The 13,439-nt window shown below is 29.8% G+C and overlaps 1 protein-coding gene across 1 annotated transcript in view; it reads left to right on the forward strand.

Annotated features, from left to right (window-relative positions):
• LOC143911340 (scavenger receptor class B member 1) overlaps positions 1–13,439 on the forward strand; it is an 18,035-nt gene continuing 4,596 nt past the window's right edge. The window contains exon 1 of the mRNA XM_077430196.1: positions 1–239. The gene's annotated coding sequence lies outside the window, so the exon portion shown is untranslated. The remainder of the gene's footprint in view (positions 240–13,439) is intronic.

A 13,439-nucleotide genomic window follows, 5' to 3' on the forward strand; every position in this document is an offset into this window, starting at 1 on the left:
CTGACACTATAACGTAAACGGGCTCACACGATCACACAGTTTCAGCGAACTATGTAGCAGTTTGTAAACATCGAATTCCAATTATTTATATACATACATACAGAAATATATTTATATACTTTCGAGTGAGTGCAAGTGCTTGTGTGCTTATGCATATGGTTATACATAAATATAATTAAGCCATATTTTTGTGCAACATCATCCCCTTGAAGGAATCCGTTGACAATTTAAGAAATTAGGTAAGTCTTGTAATAACTATATATTATGTTATGATTGATCATTTTTTTTAAAGCCTTTGAGTCGAATTTAAAAGTACAATAGTTAATATTTTAAATGCTTAGATTATATTATATTATAAAATGTATAGAATTTTTTTTATTAATATATAAAGTTTTGATTTTATATAGTTTTTTTTTAAAATAAAGTTTCTAACTCTATAATTCCAAAGAAGCAATTTGAAGAAAGTCTCTTAAATAATTATAAACTTTCCATAATCCTATAATATCATATATGTATGTATATACTATGTTAATAGCTATTATGATTATATAATAATAGCTATTATGATGATATTATACATACAAAGAATGAGATGGGAAGTTTTTTGTTAAATAATATCAGCTTTTACTATAAAAAATAAATATGATTGTATTAAATTAGTAATAATACAATATTTAGCTTATTATCTTTAATAACTTACAAAGTGTTAACATATTTTTAAATTTTCTTAGTGCAGATTATAATTGAAGAAAATTTTTAGTACAAAGAAATTATTCAAATTTTTCCCAAATAAAATATTTAAAATGTTGCTCACATAAAATATTATAAATATTCATAAGCTTTTTGACAAGGCGAAATTGAAGCTGAAATTCTTAAAACACATAATAAATAATAGTTAATACAATTAAAAAAAACTTCATCTATTGTTACTACGTACATAGATAAAGTAAATATATTAGTACAAGTCAAAAGCATAAAAATAAATGTAATTTTTTATTACACTAAATTACTATTTATGAATTTAGAATATTTTAAATTATAAAATGGTATTATAAAATCCTATAATATACATAAAACAAACCATCTGATTGAGTTTAATATGTTAAATCATACTAACTTATAAACTGCATCCATGCAAGTATGAATATATGTACTTTTTTATGAAAAGTTGATTACCCGATTGCGAAACATACGACCTTCCGTTACTTGTATCTTCGATTTAAACGTGAATTATAATTATACGTGTTTCGCTTTCTAGGGCACGTGTTCGAATGCCTCAAAGCTATGCGTCTTGAAAATACAGTTTATGAAAATTTTTCATACAAAAAGTCGTGCTTTCATTACAACACTTTGTATGTAGTAAAAGGTGTGCGCTATTTTTAGCAATGAAAAATCATATACATTTCATTTTCACCTTGTGAAGTTTAGGGTAGTGTGTGAAATTTCACAAAAATATATTTATAATGTACATATATTTGTACTTTAGTGGCCCACGTTTGTGCAATAGTTATAAGGTTTACTCCGCAAACAGGTCTGTTATCAAATTTTATAATGTAAAATATACTCAATTTAGTAATAACCGGCTTTCATGTTACAAATTTTAGAAATTTCCGACCTCGGTACAATGTTGATGCGAAAACGTCATTAAAAGATTCCCAAATTGAAATTCTCCATACGTAAACGTAATTTTATTTTTATCCTTAAGACATTTTCCTCCTAGTATGTACATATATACACATTAAACCAGTTTACCCAACCAAATTTGATGTACCATTTTCACAGGTTCCATTACAAAACAATTGCTGTTGATATTGATTTTGAACTGTCAAGTTCAAAATGCTAATAAAAGCTATTTATAGATGGTAAATTGATAAATTATTAAATAAACAAACATATTATCTTATTCTTATCGGTAAATTTGTTTTAATATATTCATATTTTTCAAATAAGTAAACACTTAAAAAAAAAACAATTGAATTAGTAATATATTATGCAAAATTTTTAAAAGAAGTCTTTAAATTAGAATATAATATAATAGATGACCCATTATTATAATAACCAACATTCATTTTAGGTCACAAATCAACTAAATACTAGTCTATTTTTTATCCTATTATTTAAGTTTAATTAAAATTTGAGGCCACCTTTTTTATTTATTTTTTTATGAAATTATTTGATGTTTTTTTGGTTACATTATATATCCTTTTTTATTTTATTATAATAAATTATTTAATTTTTATACGGACTGCTGTAAAAATTTGGCTTTATTATCCCAATAAGTACATGTGTTTTAGTGAAAGCCCTAGTCTTTTATTAAGAATGTATTGAATAAGCAATAAAATATGCAAAAAAATGTACATAAATATATGTATGTATGTAAATATGTATATATCACGGTCGTCGCCACGGGGGGGTTGGGGGCACCAGTCCCTCCCCTTTAAATTAAAAAATATATATTATATTGAGAAAAAAAATGTTTCATTCACTATATAGAATATAGAATATTGTTCTGGTAGTTTTCGAACTAAAATGAGTCGTTATATTTTCGCTTAATTTAATTAAATTAAAATTTTTAATGGTTGTGGCTATTTACAGGTACTATACCTGCAAATCATTGGCTATTTGCAGGTACTATATCTGCGACAGGCGCAAAGCCTTCTGCGCATGCGCGTGAACTGTCACTGTCAGCGCGTTTACTGTTAAAAGTTTGTTTTAAACCTCTTAAAATTTAGACCGATCTCGTAAAGTGACGTAGAGTAAAAAATATAATCCAAATTAGTTAATATTATTAATTGTTAGAAAATTATTATCATATACAACGTATAATATCTACATACATACAAGTACAAGTCGCGAACTAGCTAAATGATATAAATCTATTATAATAACTTGCGAAATTTATTTGCCTCATGTATAATGAACGATTGATTAAACAAGTCTAGCATGCATTTAATGTAAGAAATTATAATCGGATATTAAGTTCACGCGCATGCGCAGAAGGCTTTGCGCCTGTCGCAGATATAGTACCTGCAAATAGCCACAACCATTTTTAATTAGTTTTTACTTAAAACAAATTTTAATCTAAATTTTGAAATCCCAAAGAAATCTCCTGTAAAATATCCTGGCTACACTCGTATGTACATATATTAAGTATATATGTATGTACATATATGTATATATGTATGTACATATATTAAGAAAAAAATAAACATTTGTGGAAAATCAAAAAATTAGGACATACAATTTTTATTTTACACTCGATATCCATGAAATTTTACCACTGAATAATTTTTTTATGAAAAAACATAATATAAAACATGATATTACATCAAAACGTACACTATTACATGTATTCCATGGTCTTTATTAAATTTACCCTACTCCACTTTGGTGTTGTCGTTGAATTTGACGGTCGCATGCACGGTAAAAGTGGATAATCTGGATGTGTCCGCATGCACATACATATGTACATACATGCATACATACATACATACATACTATGAAGCAATCGTGACCTTTGATTATGCAATGATGCTTTCGGCCCCGAAAGAATGCAACCGGTCAATGAAAACCGGTCGCAAAAAAGTATGTGAAGTGCCATAATAACAAACTCTTATGTTGAAGAAAAAGTAACTGCAACACGTGGCGTGTTATGGAAAATAATCACACACACCGCAGTGCATGTGACACGCACTTATCGAAAGTCATACACTGACACTATTAATGTTTATGATGACATTGAATTTGTTTACGGAAAATGACTTTCTAATTTAATTTAAAAAATATATGAAAAAATTATATGAGACTTATTCAAATTGGACCCCATATTCTGAAGCGAAGTCATCTCCATATCGCTTCAGTATACCTTTTGGTTTATTGAACTGAAATATCATATCTAGAAGTTTAAGCTTAATACCAAGTTATTTATAAAATTTGGTAAGAATCCCTCAGCCGGAAGTGGCAGTTTACTCTTGTTCGATTTTTTTCAACCTCGCTATTTTTTTCGACCTCTTAAACATGTGTGCTCTTCACGAAAAAATTCAAGTATAATTCTTGTATCAATGTGATGAAAATAAAAAAAAATCACTAAATTTTATAAACCGGAAGTCGGATTTTTTCCTCTTAGAAAGTCAAAACTGTTGTTACCACGACTCTTTCCACACCCCTAAACGTTTCAAGCTGAAAATTTATATTTGTATTCTCTATGTGCTAAATTAGAGCTGATAAGGTTTTGGTCAGAATTCGTAAACCGGAAGTAGTATTTTTTTTTTATAACAATATTTCATTATTTTATTTTGACCTTTTAAACTATTTTTATTTTCTTGATATTTAAGAGGGCTGGATACCCGAAACGCTAATTTTGTTGCCGTTCCTTTCTTCGATATATATATTGAGTGAATGCGACAATATATGTATGTATATCAATATATATATTGAGTGAATACGACAGTTGCGCCTCGACCAGATAATATCTATTTTAAATCGACAAAATCGAGATTTCGTATTCTCCAGTTTTCTCCTCCGAAACTGGACCAATTTTAAAAAAAATTTCATCATCGGTATGAAAAAGATAGTTTCTATGTTTGTGTGGTCGTATTTTTTTAAAAATCAACCGTTAAATAAACACGCTGGACTCTTTTCCTGGGTGTAAAAAAGAGGCGATTTTATAGATGTTTGGTGGCTCCTAACTCATATAAAAAATAACGAATCAAAAAAATAAAACCACAGAAACATGCCAATAGTGGATATCCATAGCATATTAAAAAATATTTTCTCTTGTGCCATTATTGAGGAAGAGAAAAGTGTAATACGTTTGTATGGACAAGGCGCTGGTATACAGCCCCCTTAATATGAATAATAATTATAGTGATTTTAAGTAATAAAAAAATTCGAATAAAATCTGACAACCGGAAGTAGAATTTTTGCCTTGTGTAAGTTTCCCTACATTTGCGCAATTTATATTTGTATTATTTATATACTTACTAAGAGCTGATAAGGTTTTGGTTAAAATTCGTAAACCAGAAGTACATAGTATTTTTTTTAAAACAATATTTCATTATTTTATTTTGACCATTTAAATTATTTTTATTTTCTTGATATTAAATTTGTATAATTATTATAGTGATTTTAAGTAATAAAAAATTTTCAAACCAAATCCGGCAACCGGAAGTAGAACTTTTGTCTTGTGTAAGTTTCCCTACATTTGCGCTCAATTCGTATTGAAAATGCTTTCATAACCGGCATGTGTGAACGTGTATGTATGTATGTTTAATTATCGAATTTTGTTTTGTGACCTTCTTTTATTCCTCAAATACATAGATAAAGTCATGGGTTGGTCACATACGAATTGTTTTTAAAGTGTATTTAATGTAGGATATTATAAAAAATGAAAATAAAAAATGACATCTCAAGCAACATAATTTTTTTTTACATTAACTGCAAATCCAGGGCCTTGTGTTTTATCAATAACTCTTTTAACTAGATTGCAAAAATTTGAATTTTGTTTTTAAATCCGAATTTATGTATGTATTTATGCATATTCGTATTTTAAGGATCCATGGTGTGGTACGCATACTTCAATGTCTGTACTTTTACTCTCATTAATTAATTTGAGCTCGAAGACAGCCAATGCCAAATTTAGATGCATTTATATGCAATCAGTAAAATTAAATTACTGTTATTTATTGGAATCTGTCAGAATTCAATTGCGATCAATTAACACTAAAAAATATAATTATTTAATAGATATATATATATATATATATATATATATATATATATATATATATGGCTTTTTATATTTTAGAACTACTCTTATATTTTTAACTAACAAATATATTCACAGCCACGCGATGTTTTAATATTTTTTTAATACTAAAAAACACAGGACAATATATCTAATGGTACGTGCACTCTTATCGTGTTCCCATTTTTCTGTGTGGTTTTTCGTGTTACGAATCATCATATAATATTTACGTCATAGCTAAACCATTGCCAACAAAACGTATATAAGTATAATACGAATACATATATAATAACAAAAGAAAATAACTTCTATATATACTGTTTGCTACCAATGTTTCATCTAGGCAAATAAATGGCGTTTATCTATTGAAAATGTATTTACTCAATTAATTTTTATATTGTTTATATATATGTAAGTACATAGGTAGTTTTTACCATTTTTTTTACATATTAAACAATTAAATGTAAATATATTTAAAAGGTATTTGAAAAAAATACGACCGCACGTGGATCGAACACAGGACCGACACATTTATTTTAAATTATTAGCTTAATTATTATATTACCCATGCGATGATATTACATCGGGCACAACACTAGTAATTAATAGTAACTAATAACTTGACACTGAGTGCGTTAAAAAAATGCAATACGCAATATTAAAATTTTGGCATAGTGACATTACAAATTTACTTCAGGGCATCACTGTTGCTAAACATACACGTATAAAAAAAAAATATATATATTAAATATGAAAACAAAAATTTTACATATAAAACTGAAACAGCGTCTATAATTCGTGTCTGATTGGCTGGATTGGTCAAAGCGTCTGTGATTGGTCGGTCGATAAATAATATTATTTATTTTTTTATTCAAATAAATTTATTAAAAAAAACATATGAAGATTTTTTTCATGGTTTCAATGCATTTACATTTACCGAGCGAAGCCGGGTAGCGCCACTAGTACATTATAAAAGTAATATTTAACTGAGGGAACAAAAATTAAAATTACACAATTTAAAGATTCAATTGCATTTCGTTTGAATTACACTGTTCGACAAATGACGACTATTTTTGGTTCAGAGACGAGATATGACTTTTCTTATATGTAGATCTGGTAATTGGACTATTCGTCACATTGGGGTGGTCACAAAGACAATTTTTGCCATAAAAATCGCGAATACACAATATTTGGCAATCAAGTTCTCGTTACTATGATAGTTATCGTTAGTATGATGGACTTTTCGGCTGCCAGATGTTCCGTTATAGAGGTTTTAGTTACTTTGCGACGAGTAATTTGTGACCAGTAATCACCGAACCGTAGGTCTATGCCCAGTGAACACGAATCTGGTAATAAAAAATGTTGATTGGCTGTCGATGTCTCAAAATCTGAATCTCAAACCTTTTTACTACCAGATCCGTGTTCACTGGGCATAGAACTTTAAGAAAAATCATATCTCGTCTCTGAACCAAAAAAAAGTCGTCATTTGTCGAACAGTGTTATTAGATGTTTCTGTGTATTAGTTGTTTGTCCTTGATTCGAAGATGCATATATAATTTTTCGTATTTTAAAATAACAACAGGAAAACTGTTGTAATCTTTAATTAACACCCCTGCATGTCAAAAGCAGGTGTAAATGTTTCCTAAAACGTCTCTGAATTTTAGATCTCAAATTGAAATGACATAATTTTTATATTTCACTAGTAGTGCTACCTGGCTTTGCTCGGTAAATGGAACTGAAATAAAAACCATGAAATAATTCTTAATTTTTTTTTATTAAATTTATTTGAATCGAAAAAAAATTATATTATTTAACAACCAACCAATCTCAAACATCTTTGACCAATCCAGCCAATCAGAAACGACTTTGATGACAGCCAATCAGAAACGAATTACAGACGCCGTTTCGGTTTTATATATAACTAGTTTTGGACCCGATGAAACATCATTGCATGGGTTATATAAATAAAATATATTTAAAAAAAAATGTGTCGGTCCTGTGTTCAAACCGCACCCGGTCGTATTTTTTTCAAATACCTTTTAAATACGAACCGACAACGACCGACGCTTCGCTTTACATGATTCCTTATTTTTTACTCTTCGGCTTGCAACCTTCGACACCCACGACCTTGGTTTCGACTCTACGACCTGACATCATCATTCATATTCATACGTAATACGTAAATAAAAGTAAACACTTTTGACAGTTGACAGTTGTCAATAGCGGATGACTGCAGTTGTCAATAGCGGATGACATAACGTTTTTTTTTTGGTTCAGAGACAAGATATGAATTTTCTTATAGATCTACGCACAGTAAATACAAATCTGCTAATAAAAAATGTTGATTGGCTCGAGATTCGGAGATATGTGTTTTTTTAAATCACGCGATTTTTCTATATCTTGGTGTTGTTCGGTCGATGTCTCAAAATATGTCAATTTTCTGTTCAAAATGAATATTGAAATCTATAATCGGGTATTTCATCTTTCATTTGTAGTACTTTTCAGCTTTCAAATCTCTCTAAGTAGTCGTCCAGTTCAAATCCAAAGTCAAAAGTACATATTTTATATTGAGTATTTTCTATTAAAACATGTTTATTGGGATAGTTTATTTGTAAAAAAATTAAATTAAACTAGGATTAGATACCCTATTATAAAATTAATAAATTTTAAAATTAATTAGTAAAATATAATTTATTGACCACAGTATTTTTTTTCGTTTAAAAGGGTTAATTGGAAATGTGCTGAATTTTAAATCGGTAAAATTGTGAGCTAAAAGCTTGTACTAGTATTTACAGGTATTTACACGAATCTGAGTTGAATTAATAGGGATAATATATTTAATTGTCTTTATATAAATATTAAATAAAATTCCACTTAGAAAAATCATATTTCGACTATTCTTGTGGATTAATTAAATTAAATCGGTAAAATTGCGAGCTAAAAACTCATACTAGTTGAGCACGGTTGGGCTTTTGCCTAGCACCGAGAGGCGCCGGGTTCAATCCCGTGAGTGTAAAAGAATTTATTCTGAGTATATCTGTAATACTGCTGGTCAGACTTGGATATTTGTGACTCCAGGTCGATCTTTTCCTATCAGAATTTACCAATTATTCTGATTTCATTGTTGAAACGGTTCCTCGATTAAATTGGCTAAACACCTTCCTACCTACTGTGTCACCACTATTTGAGTATGATTAATGTACAAGTTAAAATTCATATTTCGAGTTTTTTGTGTCTCGTAATTCCGTGATAGAATGCTGTATTGTTTGTAATAGGCAAGGAAGGTGCATTGGGGTTTACCTGTTAGGCCTTCCTAGTATATTTGTAATATGTATGTACATCAAATTGCGTATATTTTTAAACGCTTCTTATTTTATTTATTTATTTATTTATATATATTTTAGCTATCAAGCTAATTTATCAACTTATGACATAGAAATGCAAAAATGCGACAAGATAATTGGTCGATTGCACGGCGTTGTACAAAAATTCTCAACTGTCGTTGGATTTTAGTACAATTCGCGTTTGGATTTGCAATATTTAATCGATGGACCGGCAAAAGGGTTCAAGGCGGTCGACAAGTGTGTGCAACCGGAGCTGCAGGCCCTTTATTAGCGTGAACGTGCGACTTTTGCGCAAATTTTCCGAAAAAACCGGTCGCGCCGCACTGGAAACTTCAATTCAATGTTCAGTTGCGAAAATCGTAAACCGGATCTCGGAATACCCCGATATGGAAATCAACACTGAGTCCTATAATCGGCTAACCTTTTCCTTTCCGAAACAATTATCTCTCTATTTTATCGATATTTATTACTTAATAAAAATGTGGATGTGATCAACCCATGACTATATCTACCTATATGTATTTGAGCACATACTGGGTATGACAGGCCTACGGCACGCGAGCCGCATGCGGCCTGATTCGAGTTTTCATATGGCCCTCCGAATTGTTGGTTATTATTAAAGCCCGGACCGTTTATTGTTCAAATGTTGTAAATGCATTGTTAAAGGTTTGCCGAACCTCTTTTACAAAGAATAATTACAACAATTGAAAAATAAACGGCACGCTTCCGGTCCCACCTCTAGTTATTATATGATCACTTATGTTTTATGTTGAAGTTATTTTTCATGACATTAAATAATAAATAGTATTTTACTTTATTTACATTCATTTTTAATCCCTAATGCGGCTCTTCATTCTAAAAGTTTGCCCAGGCCTGGGCTATGAGCACATTTTCGATACACGTTTGAGCGCTAATGTAGGGAAACTCACACAACACAAAAGTATTACTTCCGGTTATCGGATTATCTTCAAATTTTTTTCATTACCATATTATAACAATAAAATATCAAGAATTATAATAATAATAAGGTAAATAATAAAAAGATAATAATAATAATAATAAGAGATAGTGAAATAATGAATATGAATTTTTAAAAAATTACTACTTCCGGTTTACGAAGTCTATCCAAAATCTTATCAACTTTAAATTAGTACATAAAGAATACAATATTAATTTTATTTTTATTTATTCAATTAATCATGTACACTTGTCTAACAGATTGCTCCAAAGCGACGAGTGCACTATACAGATCAAGAAACATACCAAATTACATAGAATACTTAATTATTATATACTTTTACATTATAGACGACATGTATGGTCAAACATTGCAAAGTACATTGCAAACATTTTTATATAATACGATCAATAAGCATTTACAGTACGAATATTTTTTTGTACTATAATCATAAAACAACTAGTAATATATCATTTCGAAAGAGACTTTGTATGTATTATTAAATTTTGGTTCGTTTTGGTTCGAATCCGGGACGTTATCGAAAAAATCTAATTTTCTATGATGACGATATCGCTTTCGATCCCGTTTTCGATTCCGTTTTCAGTTCCGGATCCAGATTCCATTTTCAGTTCCAGATATGGATGCCTGTTTCAGTTTCGAATCCGGATTCTTTTTTCAGTTCCGGATCAGGATTTTTTTTCAGTTCCGGATCCGTCATCCTTTTTCAGTTCCGGTTCCGGATTCCTATTTCAGTTCCGGATCTGGATTCCTATTTCAGTTCTAGATCCGGATTCCTGTTTCAATTCCAATTTCAAATAAATTTAATAAAAAAACAAATTAATTTTTACTATTAGATAAGGCATGTTGAAGTGGTTTATATTATAAATACTGATTGAAGCCGGGTAAAACCACTAGTATATTATATTATACATATGTACATATTATAATGCGATGCAATATTTTATTTTTGTTGACTCTCGTCATTGATTCTCTGAAACAATGATTTTGTCCTATTGCATTCTGTTAATTTTTTGCGATGCGGTGAAAACGATCGACAAGCACCAGACAGCCTGAACCACAGATTAACGACACGTGTACCTTATGCGTGCGCACTTCTCGCACTTACACTAAGCGAAATCTACCCGAAGTCCCGACATACACCTACCCTGTATACGTTCTGTGCTCCCGATACTTTAGTTCCGAATTTTTCCTTATTAAACTCGCCAGAAAGATCCAACTCAATTTTAATAATTACCATTTTAATAATTTCATCTGTGCACATAGAAAGGTTACTCGTCATCTGATGTGCAATCTATCATTCGTGAAGTCGAGAATTGCGTTTAAAGCAGCCATCCAGTTAATCTGTGGTCCAGTCTGTCTGGCGCTTGTCGATCGTTTGCACCAAGCCCGAAAATACTCATACCTGCCATGGCCATGCTCCTCTCCGGGACTCCCTTCCTCTGATGATGCGAACTGATCCCACCAAAACTTCTCTCGGATGTCGGTAATGCCGTCTTATTGGAACGCCACACTCTTAAATACAAAATTGGGAACCTTTTAATATATAAATAGCTTAATAATACTGATATTATAATATACATATCGAGAAATTGTATCATTTTAATATTGTTTAATTATATTTTCAATGGGAAAAATGAGAGCAGACAAAGGAGATAGAATTTCGTGTCCACAGTAGTGCTTATATTTACTACTAATTACTTTAATTTTAATTATAAAATCCAATTTGAAAATTGGTGCATAAAGTGAAATGTTTTAGAAAATTGAATTCTATCTATTAGTAGCAGTCGTTGGCCACTTGGATTTGAAAGTTGAAATATTAATCTATTAATTTAATCCAAATGACCAACAGCTATTAAATTGCCAACAATTGTAGTATTTCCCTGTTTTAGAATCCTCCGAATACATATAGATATATTAAGTACTAGTGGTTTTACCCGGCTTCGCTCGGTATTTGTAATATAAACCGCTTAAACGTAGCTTATCTAATAGTAAATATTTATTTGTTTTTTTATTGCATTTATTTTAATCGAAAAAAATAATATTTAATGATAGCCAATCAGAAACGAATGAGTTTTTTTTATATATAAGGGAATCGGAACAGAAATTGGAATCTGGATACAGAACTGAAACAGGAATCTGGAACCGGAACTTAAAAAGGAATCGGGTTCCGGAACTGAAACATGAATCGGAATCAAAATCTGAATTGAAATCGGAATCGAAATCGATATCGATATCATCGTCGTAGAAAATTAAATGTTTTCGATAGCGTCACGGATTCTACGAACCAAAACTTACATACATACAATGTCTCTTTCGAAATTATGTATATATTAGATTTAAAGCTAAATGAAGTTATCAATGCAGTTTTGATCAGATCTAAGTGTTCAAGTTGTAAATTTTGTTATTTTAACCGCAACTACATATTATTGCTTCAAATATATATTTCATTTAAAGTTTTTTAAGGCCACAGTTTTACTTTGGGGATTATATTTTATCATCAATATACCTTACAGGTACGCGTTGGCTCAAAACAAATCCGTTCGTTAAATTCGACTAATGACTTAGAAAGTGTTCAAAGACTTTATACATGCAGTGAGTGATTCTCATTACTCAGACATTATTTGACTTAACAAATTGCCTTATTTTATTTGATGATTTAATAATATATAGAAAATCGAATGATGGTTTTGGACCAAACCCAATTTTTTGCTAGCACTTTTTTTATGACTGAATTTAGAAAAAGTTTTTATTGATCATATACTATATGCCATATACATATTTCCAATTAATAATAAAATAAAAACATATCAAACAATTTCCTCTGTTCAAATGAATGTCGTTTGTATGCTTCGTAAACTGTGAAAAAGTTAAAAAATAATTTATTGCAAAACAATGAAAAAATACATGTGTATGATATATAAAACAGTAAATGTCTTTAAGTTTGAGAAGTTATAAGGGCAACTTTACTGCAAATGGGCCGCAAGCGGTCTTTTAAAAATTCTTAATCTTTAGAGAAAATATCATTAAACTTGAAAACACATTATAATGATTACAAATTACAGTTTATCAGCTAGGTCACCTCTATTATTATTGTATTTTATTATATTTATTTTCAATAGTTTTAATCGATTCTGAATTAATATGATGTACATATGTATGTAATTTATGTATAGTAAAAACATACCTATATTATTAAAAGAACGTGTATCTTGTTTGTGTTTAACATCGAACATCCTTGAATACTTTATAGAGTGTATGAACTTTAAGATCAATGAAAAATCCACATTTTTGCAAGATTACTCTACCCGTTTTCCCGTATAACGATGCTAGTGAACCCACCTTGCATCCTTGAAGTCGAGGTTACAGTCAT

This window comes from Arctopsyche grandis, chromosome 4, assembly GCF_051622035.1.
Source record: "Arctopsyche grandis isolate Sample6627 chromosome 4, ASM5162203v2, whole genome shotgun sequence".
NCBI classification, from domain to species: Eukaryota; Metazoa; Arthropoda; class Insecta; order Trichoptera; family Hydropsychidae; genus Arctopsyche; species Arctopsyche grandis.